Source organism: Oryza sativa, chromosome 5 (genome assembly GCF_034140825.1).
Source record: "Oryza sativa Japonica Group chromosome 5, ASM3414082v1".
NCBI lineage: Eukaryota > Viridiplantae > Streptophyta > Magnoliopsida > Poales > Poaceae > Oryza > Oryza sativa.
This window is the reverse complement of record NC_089039.1, coordinates 30,068,347-30,080,244: the sequence shown is the minus strand read 5'-3', so window position 1 is coordinate 30,080,244 and position 11,898 is coordinate 30,068,347. Positions and strand designations below refer to the sequence as shown.

Sequence of the window (11,898 nt, the reverse complement as noted above, 5' to 3'; positions counted from 1 at the left end):
TAAGGGAAGGGGAAAGAGATAATGGGGAAGAGGGAAGAGGGGCGGCGGCCTCATGGCGTCGGCGGGGTGGCGTGGCGCGGGGCTCGACGCGGCGATGTGACGGCGACGCGGCGCGGCAGGGCGCGGGGCGCGAGGAGCGGCAGCGGCGACGCGACGGCCGAACGGCGACGGCGCGAGGCGATGGAACGGGCGGCGCGGCGCGGTAGCAGCGGCGGCACGAGGCTCGGGGGAGCAGCGCGGCACGGGGCTCGGGGGAGCAGCGCGGCACGGGGCGCGAGGCAGCGGGCTCGCGGCGCGAGGCGACGAGACGGCGCGCGGCGCGGCAGCGGGATTGGACGCGCGCGGCGACGGGACTTCGATGGCGACGGCGCGGCAGTGGTGTCGCACGGCGCGAGGCGGCGATGGGATGCACGCGCGGCGCGGGGCAGGACGCGACGGCGATGGCGCGGCCGCGGCAATGAGATGGCGATGGCGACAGTGGCGCGGCGGCAGGCGACGATGGCGACGGCGCACGGCGGCTCGGGGCGCGAGGCGGCGGCACGGGGCGCGAGGCCGACGGCGACGATGGCGACGGCGATGGCGCGCGGCGCGTGATGACGGCGACGCGACAGCGACGCGGCGCGGCAGCGGCGACGCGATGGACGGGCTCGGGGCGGCTACGGGAAGAGGTGGGAGAGGAGGGGAAAGGTTAGGGACCAAATCGAACACCTTGCGGGCAATGAATAGTGCACTTTCCTATTATTCCCGATTTTAGGTTATTTTCAATATAAATTTGATTTCATAATTTCTAAATCTTGTATAAATGAAGTTTATCCCATATTTGTGTTATCCTAACTAAAATTCTCCTTAATTTGATATCACTCATATTTTGTTTATATAATTTATTTGAGTTTTAATTACGGTAAATTCTTATTCTATCGCAATTAAATTTAATTGATCCAAATATGGTCGCGATAATATTTTATTTATTACTATCCATACCTAATCTTTTATTTTTAATTTATATTTATTTTACCAATTTGTTTTTAAGGTTTATTAAAGATTCTATAATTTTCTAATGAGACCGTTATTAACATAATAGCACATTAGCTCAATTTATCTATATGTTAGTTTATTTTATATGGAGGGGTTTAATATATCAAATTTCAATCCCTAAATGCAATTAGGAACTTGGTGCAAAATCGATCTACATATCGAATTAAATACTCCGTAATTCTATTATATATACAGAGAGCTCAGTTCATTTGAATGATCATCATTTCATGTGTACTCGTATTATGGCACCCACCTATATTATTCAAATATTTTAATATTTGATAAAATAGGTTAATAATAACTTTTATTTTATTTGATTTTAATATCTTGCACATAATTATTCGTAGGATTAAATATATTCTCATAAATCATATCTATTGCTTAAATGTAGTTCTTTTCTTTACCTTCTTGGTGATCATTTACGGTTTGGCAAGCAATAAGAATCATAACAACCAGCATGATGCAAAAGTTTTAAAAAGTTTGAAATTTTAGTGATTTTTATTGTTGGGAATTTTCAGGATGTTACAAACCTACCCCCCTTAAAGGAATATCGTCCCCGAGATTTAGTGGGACTACGGTGTCATTAAACTAGTTCGACTAAAATATTGTTTGACAACAAAACATGCTAATCGAAGGTTGAAATTCCAGGGTCTTCGTGGCTTCCGGACGTCATGAGTTGATGAGCGAAGCGAAGCGACACTCTTTGTACTTCCGCTGTCTTGGTCAGCCACGGACTTAGTTGGCAGTCTTGTGGCACATGTTTCATCTTTTCACAGAGGAAGCAGGTGATCTTCGTTGTAGGACATTTTCCGTTCTGATGGTCTTCGTCACAGTAGGGGCATTGAGTAACGCAATTACTACCGTAGTGTCCTATCTCTCCGCAACGACTACATGCCTTAATCTTCGAAACTTCTTTGGATGGGTCTGGAACTCTATCCTTTTCCGGGCTGATCTGTGAAGGCAGTGTTTCTTGTTCTTCATTGGTGTCTTGAGTACAGCCTATCGCATAATGTCCAAATTGTCCACAAGAAAAACAACAGCCATCTCTCTTTCGTTGCCATAGTTGTAGTTCTTCAACTTCTTCAGGCAAATCACCGATTTCTATTCCCATTCTACTGAGGTCAAGTTCAGCATATGTTATTAGTGATGACGCTTTTCTTTTCCGTTTTCCCTTCCACCAATGTGGTATAGTTCCTTGTCTACGAAATTGCTGATACATAGGTTTTGGATAGAGTGAATGTGGCATCGGTTTTGGTGGTATTCCTGCCCTCATTTTCCTTTTTGGGTATCGAGGTATATTCCTTACTTGTCCATTTCCTAGCTTTTTCTTAGGGCAATCCAAGGCACAATGTCCTTTCTCGCCACATCTATAACACGTGACATTTATCCTTCGTTTTGCTGGAGTCAGGTGGCACCTTTCATTCGAAGAATATTGCTTGAGGTGATTCAGATTGATGGTGTAGTCTTCAGGCTTTAGTGAGGCTTGGACTCGTCCTTTGTTCCCGGAAGCTTGGGGAGGATCTTCAAAGAGTAGCATGGGCTGGTTTATTCCCATATTTTGGGGGTCTTGTAGATTGGAGGAATTCTTGTTTTTCGATGTCGATTGGTCCATGTCTTCACGTCCTGTGGTAGGTTTCTCTTGTTAGAAGTTAGTAGGTTGTAGGTTAGTAAACTACTATACTAGGCATCAATAGTAGCATGACAATGCTGAATTGTTGTCTTCCTTCTTCATCTATTAAATCCTTCATTTCTTTATATTATGAATCTTGTCAACGAGGGTTATGGTCACATCTCTTGCAGTTTTACTATCCAATGATACTTCAAATCCTTTGTCCAAGGGCAAATATACCTTGATATACAGTATTCCTTGTCCATATTTTTCTCACAAGTTATTTGATTCTCTTGAGGTTTCTCCACATAGGCTACCCCCCTTAAAATAAGAAATTTTGAAAGCAATTTAGAAGGGGATATACTTTTGCGTTCACAAAGTAGATTTTTTTTTTCTTTTATCAAAATGATTTTGCACAAATATCCTTTGGAAGTGATGTTTGCAAAACATTTGAAATATTCAAGAGATGCAGTTTCTCACCATATATAATTTGAAAATAGATTTTTCAAGCAAGATTCTGTATAATCATACATATGTTTAACAAAAAGCAACATGGCAACTAAAAACTTTTGTAATCAATTTTTCTTGGAAAACAACATTTGATTTTATTGCACAAAAGAAAACTCTTGCCCATAGGGCCAAAATACCATATATGAATGGTTCAAAGTTGAAACAACAATACTTTTGAATACCTGAAAAGAAAACTCATAATTTTTTTTTCTTTGAACTCTTTTTTTTTATATGGAATTAATCACTTGAAATCGGGTTTTCACAAAGGTTCTAGAAAGGTTTCGCAATCATTTATTATTATTATTATTTTTTTTAAGCAAAGCTTTAGGCAAATAATTATTGAAATTCAACATGGAAAACCTCTTGAAAGGAGGCTTTCGAAGACATGCACTGAAAACTTGGTTTTGAATGAAGTTTTATTTTGGAAAATTTTGCAACACATTTATTTGGAATCAAAATTCCACAAATAATTTTCAAAGAAAATTTTCTTTTCAAGCTAATTTTGACCATTCCCAAAATTTAATATAAGTTCAGAGCGGCTTTGGGGACAATTTTGCAATTAAATAGTTTGAAACAAACATTTCCTTTCTTTTTGAAGCAATCTTTCTTTGTAAGACTATATTTCAAAGTGCAAAAATTCATTTGTTTTTCAATATTTTCTGAAGACAACTCATAAAACAAAGTTTTAAGGGGATTAAATCCATATAAGTTTGACTTGTCCTTGGAATTTTGAAGCAACCCTAAAGCTAAAATCCAATAAATTCAAATCTATTTCATCCTTCGTCCATGTACTCTTATCGAAAACATGGTTCCTTTTATTAAATTTCCATATATGCATACCATCTTATGTTCCTTTTTGATCCATAATCTTCAGATCCTTGTATGTTTATGGAAACAACTTAGCATTCTTGCTGGGCTTTCTCATAGATACGCAGTCTGTTTCTTTTCTCTTTATTGTTCTTCATGAACTTCCATGTCGCAGGTCGAGCTTCTGTGGTCACTAACGGCTTAGTCGAGACTTCACTTCTACTATACGAGTGTGTGACTAGAGGAAACTAGTACTAACAATCATGAGTTATCATGATTGATGAGTTAATTTCTGTTCTTTTCTTTTGTTTTTCTTTACTTTGTTTTTCATATAATCAAGATGCAATCGTCTACTTTCGAGGATGAGGTTTCGGCACAATCAATAATATCCCTATAGCGTCTTAATTGCTTTCGGTTCTTATTCTAAAATTTTGAAATGTGGATGAGAATATAGAACCAATATTTTTCAATCACAAATCAAGTGATAAAATCGCCTTGTCAAAGGAAGGGTTGAGATGTAAGGTATCAAAAATATTTTTTTTGGCGTATCGGAATCAGATATTTTTGAAGAGAGGTAAGATGAGAAACAATATTTGAATGTTTTCATAACCTCTTTTTTTTTAGCATTTTAAAAATTTATTTGTAAAATATAAGGTCCTGCAACTAACGGCCATTCTATCTAGGGTCTCGACCTACAGTCGATATGCTCAGATACCAGCTCTGTAGACCCCCGATTTTGGAAATCGGAAATCTTCTGTGTTTATCCGTACCAATCCCTGGATCAGTAGTTGGTACACACATATATAGTTGGATCACAACATATCACGAATGAATTTAGGCTAAAGGAGTTAAATACTTACATTAGGGCCAGGTAGGCCAACAACTATCAGAGAACAACAGCGGAAGACAAAATAATATAAGGGCCCGGTTAACATGCCACAGGCAGTCGACTGGGGAACGAGACCTAGAACAAGACCGCACTCCGATCATCTTGTGGGATACGCAAGCGTACCAACAAGGGCTTCTCTTCAACACTCTCCTAAAAGATATATAAATAGCAAGGGTGAGTACCAACCGTACTCAGCAAGTCACCACAACAACAATGCATATGACAGAGGGTATTTCAAGGAATGGCTTCAGGTTCTTTTGCATAAAGCTAATTTTACAATTCTTTTCACAAGCCTAAAACCTAGCATAGACTGATCAAATTTTAGTACCAGTGTTCACTTTAAACAACGACGGTTCTGTCCACCATCCATTCTGATCCCAAGGATAGCTTCCCGCCATTGAATCGTCATGGTTTTCTGAGGATGTCCACCTTCCCTCCTCTCGGGATGTGGCTCCATCAGCATAAAATTCATCATGCAATATCCCAACCCCCACAAGTTAAGAATTTAGAGTCTAGCCAAGTGTAATACATGTCCCGGTGCTCAATAACCGCGAGCACGGCTATTCGAATAGATTTGGTTTACTCACTCTGCAGTGGATGTACACTTTACCCGCACTCCGCAACTGCCCAACACATGAGCCTCGTCCCAACACATGAGACGCGTCACGGCAAAGCTTTTCGATAACCTCGCATTGGCAGTACCCGCTCCATGAACTTAAATCCTGATGCACTCTAGGCGTCCATGTTTCTAGCAGTGAGAGGAGTTCTGGCGCTCCCGGGAAAGAGAAGTCTCACACACATATTAAATTATGGTTCAAGTTAAGTTCTCTCTCTCACACACTCATGGCAGTCCTACCAATGACGACACCGATGTAGGGCACGCCTCTCGGCCCTACCTCAACGGCTGTCCCACCGTAGCGCACCTGCCTCACTCAGGGGTGAACCATCTATGCAGGGATACTGCCTCCGCTCGGCTATCTAATCCGCTAGGTCTATACCCATTCGAGAAGTACGGTTGTACGGGGGTCGTTTCATGCTTAACTTCATGGCTCGGTCCTTAATTGACCGGGGACGGTACTAGCCTTTTCCAGATACCACCCAAATCCTCCGTCCGCCCCAGTCGAAAACAGTTGTTTAATTTTATTTCCACTTTCACAAATCATGTCATCAACATCATGGCAATGTGGCGCTCATGTCTCTACATGCCGCATCTCAATTACCTTCCCAAAGGTAATTGCCCAAGCATATAGCATTTGATAAATATGAGTATGCATGATTCTAGAATAGCATTTCTAAGCAATTGTCATAGTTGACTAGGGACTCATACGTAAACATGGTTACAAAGATTTAAGGGTAAACAATAATCAAGGCATGGCATAATCACAAGTAGGATGTTCATCATTGCATGCAATTTTATTTATAAACAAAACAATTTCGCAATTGGGATCAACATGTTCAAGGAATAGTGATGACTTGCCTTGCTCAGGATAATCCTTATTATTGATATAATCTTGATCAACCTTCACCTCCTGGAAGTTGCAGACGTTGCCTCACGACTAACCGATACACAAGGTCTATAATACGCGAGAAAAACCAATATTCAAACAACAATCAAATATGCGCAACAAAATGTACTATTCGTGTCTGCTAATAGATTCCAATCACGCTAGGGGCTAAGGTTTCTTAATCTTTCTATTGTCAACGTGGCCTATTTAGGAGTTAACCAACATAGCATTTATGGGATACATATATATTTGGCTAATCGGTGGTTTAGTCTATCAAATGGCTTATAGAAGGATTATGGCTAAGCATGCATCTATCTAAATAGGACGGTTATATACTAGAGGTTCTGTTGTTAGATGGATTTAGGATCAATCAAATAATTACAGTGAATTATTTGTATTATTTATTCTATTGATGGAAGCTTTACTTTAATTATGAACATATTTTACTTGCCATTATAAATTATAAAAGGGCTAATAATTATCCATGCTCTATATGTTAAATTCGGGAAGTTTATAATATTATAGTTACAGATTATCCCTTAATGAACAATCCGGAGTTACAATTGAACTATGAACATATGAGGTCAAGATTTATAATTAGTACTTATCTGCTATTCATGTTTGTTATATTCTCCCCGGTTTAATATATGAAAAAGATAAATTAATTGTGTAACTATAATGGGATGTACAATATATGTGTGCAACAACGTATAAGGTTTTGGTCGCCTACTGTACATGAGCTTATTTAGAAAGTGTACTACCCAATGCTCCAGGTGATTCCTGAATATATTGTAGTTTAATTATACATTAGCTAGTTTCTATGAATGATATTGTATATGTGATGCGACAAGTTTAAGCACTGGTTCTATTGGGTTACTAATAAGTGGTAATCAATTTAGGCATATATAAGCTATTCTATATGGTATTGCGTCGATTAATTTACTTAGTGATTCCTCCACATCTAGCTCTATTATTATTCTCCTAAACAGGTTAAAGATTCATCTATGTGTGTTTATATTTTAGTTGCATAATCATAAGGCTACACTTGATTTAAATAACCTATAAGCCATGGATTTAATTATATGGCCATCGAATATTAAATAAGTACTAGTATTTTCCTATACATCCATTCATTTGATACATCACATAAAATTAGTTTGTGTGGTTGTTACAGTGGCAAGACATGTTAGAGACAAATATTATTACATCTAGTCTACTGTACAATACTAATTTTATTTATTAACATATTTTTAAGTTGACTATTATGCATCATTTTGATATTAATTATTTAATATTTATAAATATATTTTATCAAATAGTGAATTATATATCATTGGAAAGCTTATGAATTTTGATGAATTTAGGTTCAAGTTTCACTCAAATCGGAGCTAAATATCGAACGAAATCCTAGAAATATTATATGATTTAATTTAGTCTATGACTAAATGATTAAATATAATACACGGCTAAAATCCCTAGTAATTAAATCCGAATTTCTACCGTGAATCAATTACTTATAGGGTTTACCCAAAAAATAATCTATAATAATCTATAAGAATTCATCTATTTGTTTAGTTATTAATTACGTCTAAATTACTACCGCGAATTGATTTCTTATAGAAATTACCAAGAATAATCCATAATTTATATTAAATTTTGCAATTCTACGACTATAATTAATCTATAATTAAATTCTAATTATTTTAAATTTTCTAAACTTCCCTAATCTCCCTCTAATTTCCTATTTATTTCCTTTTCCTTTTTCTCCCTTTCCTTTTTCTTTTCTTTTCTCTTTTCCCTTTTCTTTTTCTCTTTTTCTCTCTTTTCCTTTTCTTTTCTTTCTCTCCTCTCTTTTCTTTTTCTCTTTCTTCTCTCCCTCCCGGCTCCTTCCTCTCTTCCTCGGCTTCTCCCTCCCTCGGTTTCTCTCTTTCTCTCTCGGCTCTTTGCCTCCCCGGGCGGTGACGGCGGTGGGCGCGAGGTGAAGGGGAGAGAAAGACGGCTCACCGGCGGCGGCGGTGGCGGCGACGACGGCGACGGCGGCGCAAGGCGGCGACGCACGGCGCGGCGGCTCCGGGGCGACGGCGCGGCGGCTTCGAAGGTGGCGGCGCGGTGGCTCTATGCGATGACGCGGCGGCGTGGTGGAGTGGGTAGAGGAGAGGAGGTGAGGATGGAAGGAAAGAGTGGGATTAGGGGGGGATTATATAAGGGAAGGGGAAAGAGATAATGGGGAAGAGGGAAGAGGGGCGGCGGCCTCATGGCGTCGGCGGGGTGGCGTGGCGCGGGGCTCGACGCGGCGATGTGACGGCGACGCGGCGCGGCAGGGCGCGGGGCGCGAGGAGCGGCAGCGGCGACGCGACGGCCGAACGGCGACGGCGCGAGGCGATGGAACGGGCGGCGCGGCGCGGTAGCAGCGGCGGCACGAGGCTCGGGGGAGCAGCGCGGCACGGGGCTCGGGGGAGCAGCGCGGCACGGGGCGCGAGGCAGCGGGCTCGCGGCGCGAGGCGACGAGACGGCGCGCGGCGCGGCAGCGGGATTGGACGCGCGCGGCGACGGGACTTCGATGGCGACGGCGCGGCAGTGGTGTCGCACGGCGCGAGGCGGCGATGGGATGCACGCGCGGCGCGGGGCAGGACGCGACGGCGATGGCGCGGCCGCGGCAATGAGATGGCGATGGCGACAGTGGCGCGGCGGCAGGCGACGATGGCGACGGCGCACGGCGGCTCGGGGCGCGAGGCGGCGGCACGGGGCGCGAGGCCGACGGCGACGATGGCGACGGCGATGGCGCGCGGCGCGTGATGACGGCGACGCGACAGCGACGCGGCGCGGCAGCGGCGACGCGATGGACGGGCTCGGGGCGGCTACGGGAAGAGGTGGGAGAGGAGGGGAAAGGTTAGGGACCAAATCGAACACCTTGCGGGCAATGAATAGTGCACTTTCCTATTATTCCCGATTTTAGGTTATTTTCAATATAAATTTGATTTCATAATTTCTAAATCTTGTATAAATGAAGTTTATCCCATATTTGTGTTATCCTAACTAAAATTCTCCTTAATTTGATATCACTCATATTTTGTTTATATAATTTATTTGAGTTTTAATTACGGTAAATTCTTATTCTATCGCAATTAAATTTAATTGATCCAAATATGGTCGCGATAATATTTTATTTATTACTATCCATACCTAATCTTTTATTTTTAATTTATATTTATTTTACCAATTTGTTTTTAAGGTTTATTAAAGATTCTATAATTTTCTAATGAGACCGTTATTAACATAATAGCACATTAGCTCAATTTATCTATATGTTAGTTTATTTTATATGGAGGGGTTTAATATATCAAATTTCAATCCCTAAATGCAATTAGGAACTTGGTGCAAAATCGATCTACATATCGAATTAAATACTCCGTAATTCTATTATATATACAGAGAGCTCAGTTCATTTGAATGATCATCATTTCATGTGTACTCGTATTATGGCACCCACCTATATTATTCAAATATTTTAATATTTGATAAAATAGGTTAATAATAACTTTTATTTTATTTGATTTTAATATCTTGCACATAATTATTCGTAGGATTAAATATATTCTCATAAATCATATCTATTGCTTAAATGTAGTTCTTTTCTTTACCTTCTTGGTGATCATTTACGGTTTGGCAAGCAATAAGAATCATAACAACCAGCATGATGCAAAAGTTTTAAAAAGTTTGAAATTTTAGTGATTTTTATTGTTGGGAATTTTCAGGATGTTACAAACCTACCCCCCTTAAAGGAATATCGTCCCCGAGATTTAGTGGGACTACGGTGTCATTAAACTAGTTCGACTAAAATATTGTTTGACAACAAAACATGCTAATCGAAGGTTGAAATTCCAGGGTCTTCGTGGCTTCCGGACGTCATGAGTTGATGAGCGAAGCGAAGCGACACTCTTTGTACTTCCGCTGTCTTGGTCAGCCACGGACTTAGTTGGCAGTCTTGTGGCACATGTTTCATCTTTTCACAGAGGAAGCAGGTGATCTTCGTTGTAGGACATTTTCCGTTCTGATGGTCTTCGTCACAGTAGGGGCATTGAGTAACGCAATTACTACCGTAGTGTCCTATCTCTCCGCAACGACTACATGCCTTAATCTTCGAAACTTCTTTGGATGGGTCTGGAACTCTATCCTTTTCCGGGCTGATCTGTGAAGGCAGTGTTTCTTGTTCTTCATTGGTGTCTTGAGTACAGCCTATCGCATAATGTCCAAATTGTCCACAAGAAAAACAACAGCCATCTCTCTTTCGTTGCCATAGTTGTAGTTCTTCAACTTCTTCAGGCAAATCACCGATTTCTATTCCCATTCTACTGAGGTCAAGTTCAGCATATGTTATTAGTGATGACGCTTTTCTTTTCCGTTTTCCCTTCCACCAATGTGGTATAGTTCCTTGTCTACGAAATTGCTGATACATAGGTTTTGGATAGAGTGAATGTGGCATCGGTTTTGGTGGTATTCCTGCCCTCATTTTCCTTTTTGGGTATCGAGGTATATTCCTTACTTGTCCATTTCCTAGCTTTTTCTTAGGGCAATCCAAGGCACAATGTCCTTTCTCGCCACATCTATAACACGTGACATTTATCCTTCGTTTTGCTGGAGTCAGGTGGCACCTTTCATTCGAAGAATATTGCTTGAGGTGATTCAGATTGATGGTGTAGTCTTCAGGCTTTAGTGAGGCTTGGACTCGTCCTTTGTTCCCGGAAGCTTGGGGAGGATCTTCAAAGAGTAGCATGGGCTGGTTTATTCCCATATTTTGGGGGTCTTGTAGATTGGAGGAATTCTTGTTTTTCGATGTCGATTGGTCCATGTCTTCACGTCCTGTGGTAGGTTTCTCTTGTTAGAAGTTAGTAGGTTGTAGGTTAGTAAACTACTATACTAGGCATCAATAGTAGCATGACAATGCTGAATTGTTGTCTTCCTTCTTCATCTATTAAATCCTTCATTTCTTTATATTATGAATCTTGTCAACGAGGGTTATGGTCACATCTCTTGCAGTTTTACTATCCAATGATACTTCAAATCCTTTGTCCAAGGGCAAATATACCTTGATATACAGTATTCCTTGTCCATATTTTTCTCACAAGTTATTTGATTCTCTTGAGGTTTCTCCACATAGGCTACCCCCCTTAAAATAAGAAATTTTGAAAGCAATTTAGAAGGGGATATACTTTTGCGTTCACAAAGTAGATTTTTTTTTTCTTTTATCAAAATGATTTTGCACAAATATCCTTTGGAAGTGATGTTTGCAAAACATTTGAAATATTCAAGAGATGCAGTTTCTCACCATATATAATTTGAAAATAGATTTTTCAAGCAAGATTCTGTATAATCATACATATGTTTAACAAAAAGCAACATGGCAACTAAAAACTTTTGTAATCAATTTTTCTTGGAAAACAACATTTGATTTTATTGCACAAAAGAAAACTCTTGCCCATAGGGCCAAAATACCATATATGAATGGTTCAAAGTTGAAACAACAATACTTTTGAATACCTGAA

General features: G+C 40.7%; 2 long non-coding RNA genes across 2 annotated transcripts; both read left to right on the top strand.

Annotated features, from left to right (window-relative positions):
- The first annotated feature begins 292 nt into the window (after nucleotides 1-292).
- LOC136356730 (uncharacterized) lies at nucleotides 293-2,795 on the top strand. The gene is made up of 2 exons (XR_010741666.1): nucleotides 293-687; nucleotides 1,684-2,795. It is a non-coding gene; the product is annotated as an uncharacterized lncRNA (long non-coding RNA).
- Nucleotides 2,796-8,878: 6,083 nt separating this feature from the next.
- Nucleotides 8,879-11,352, top strand: LOC136356728 (uncharacterized). The gene is made up of 2 exons (XR_010741664.1): nucleotides 8,879-9,244; nucleotides 10,241-11,352. It is a non-coding gene; the product is annotated as an uncharacterized lncRNA (long non-coding RNA).
- Nucleotides 11,353-11,898: the final 546 nt, after the last annotated feature.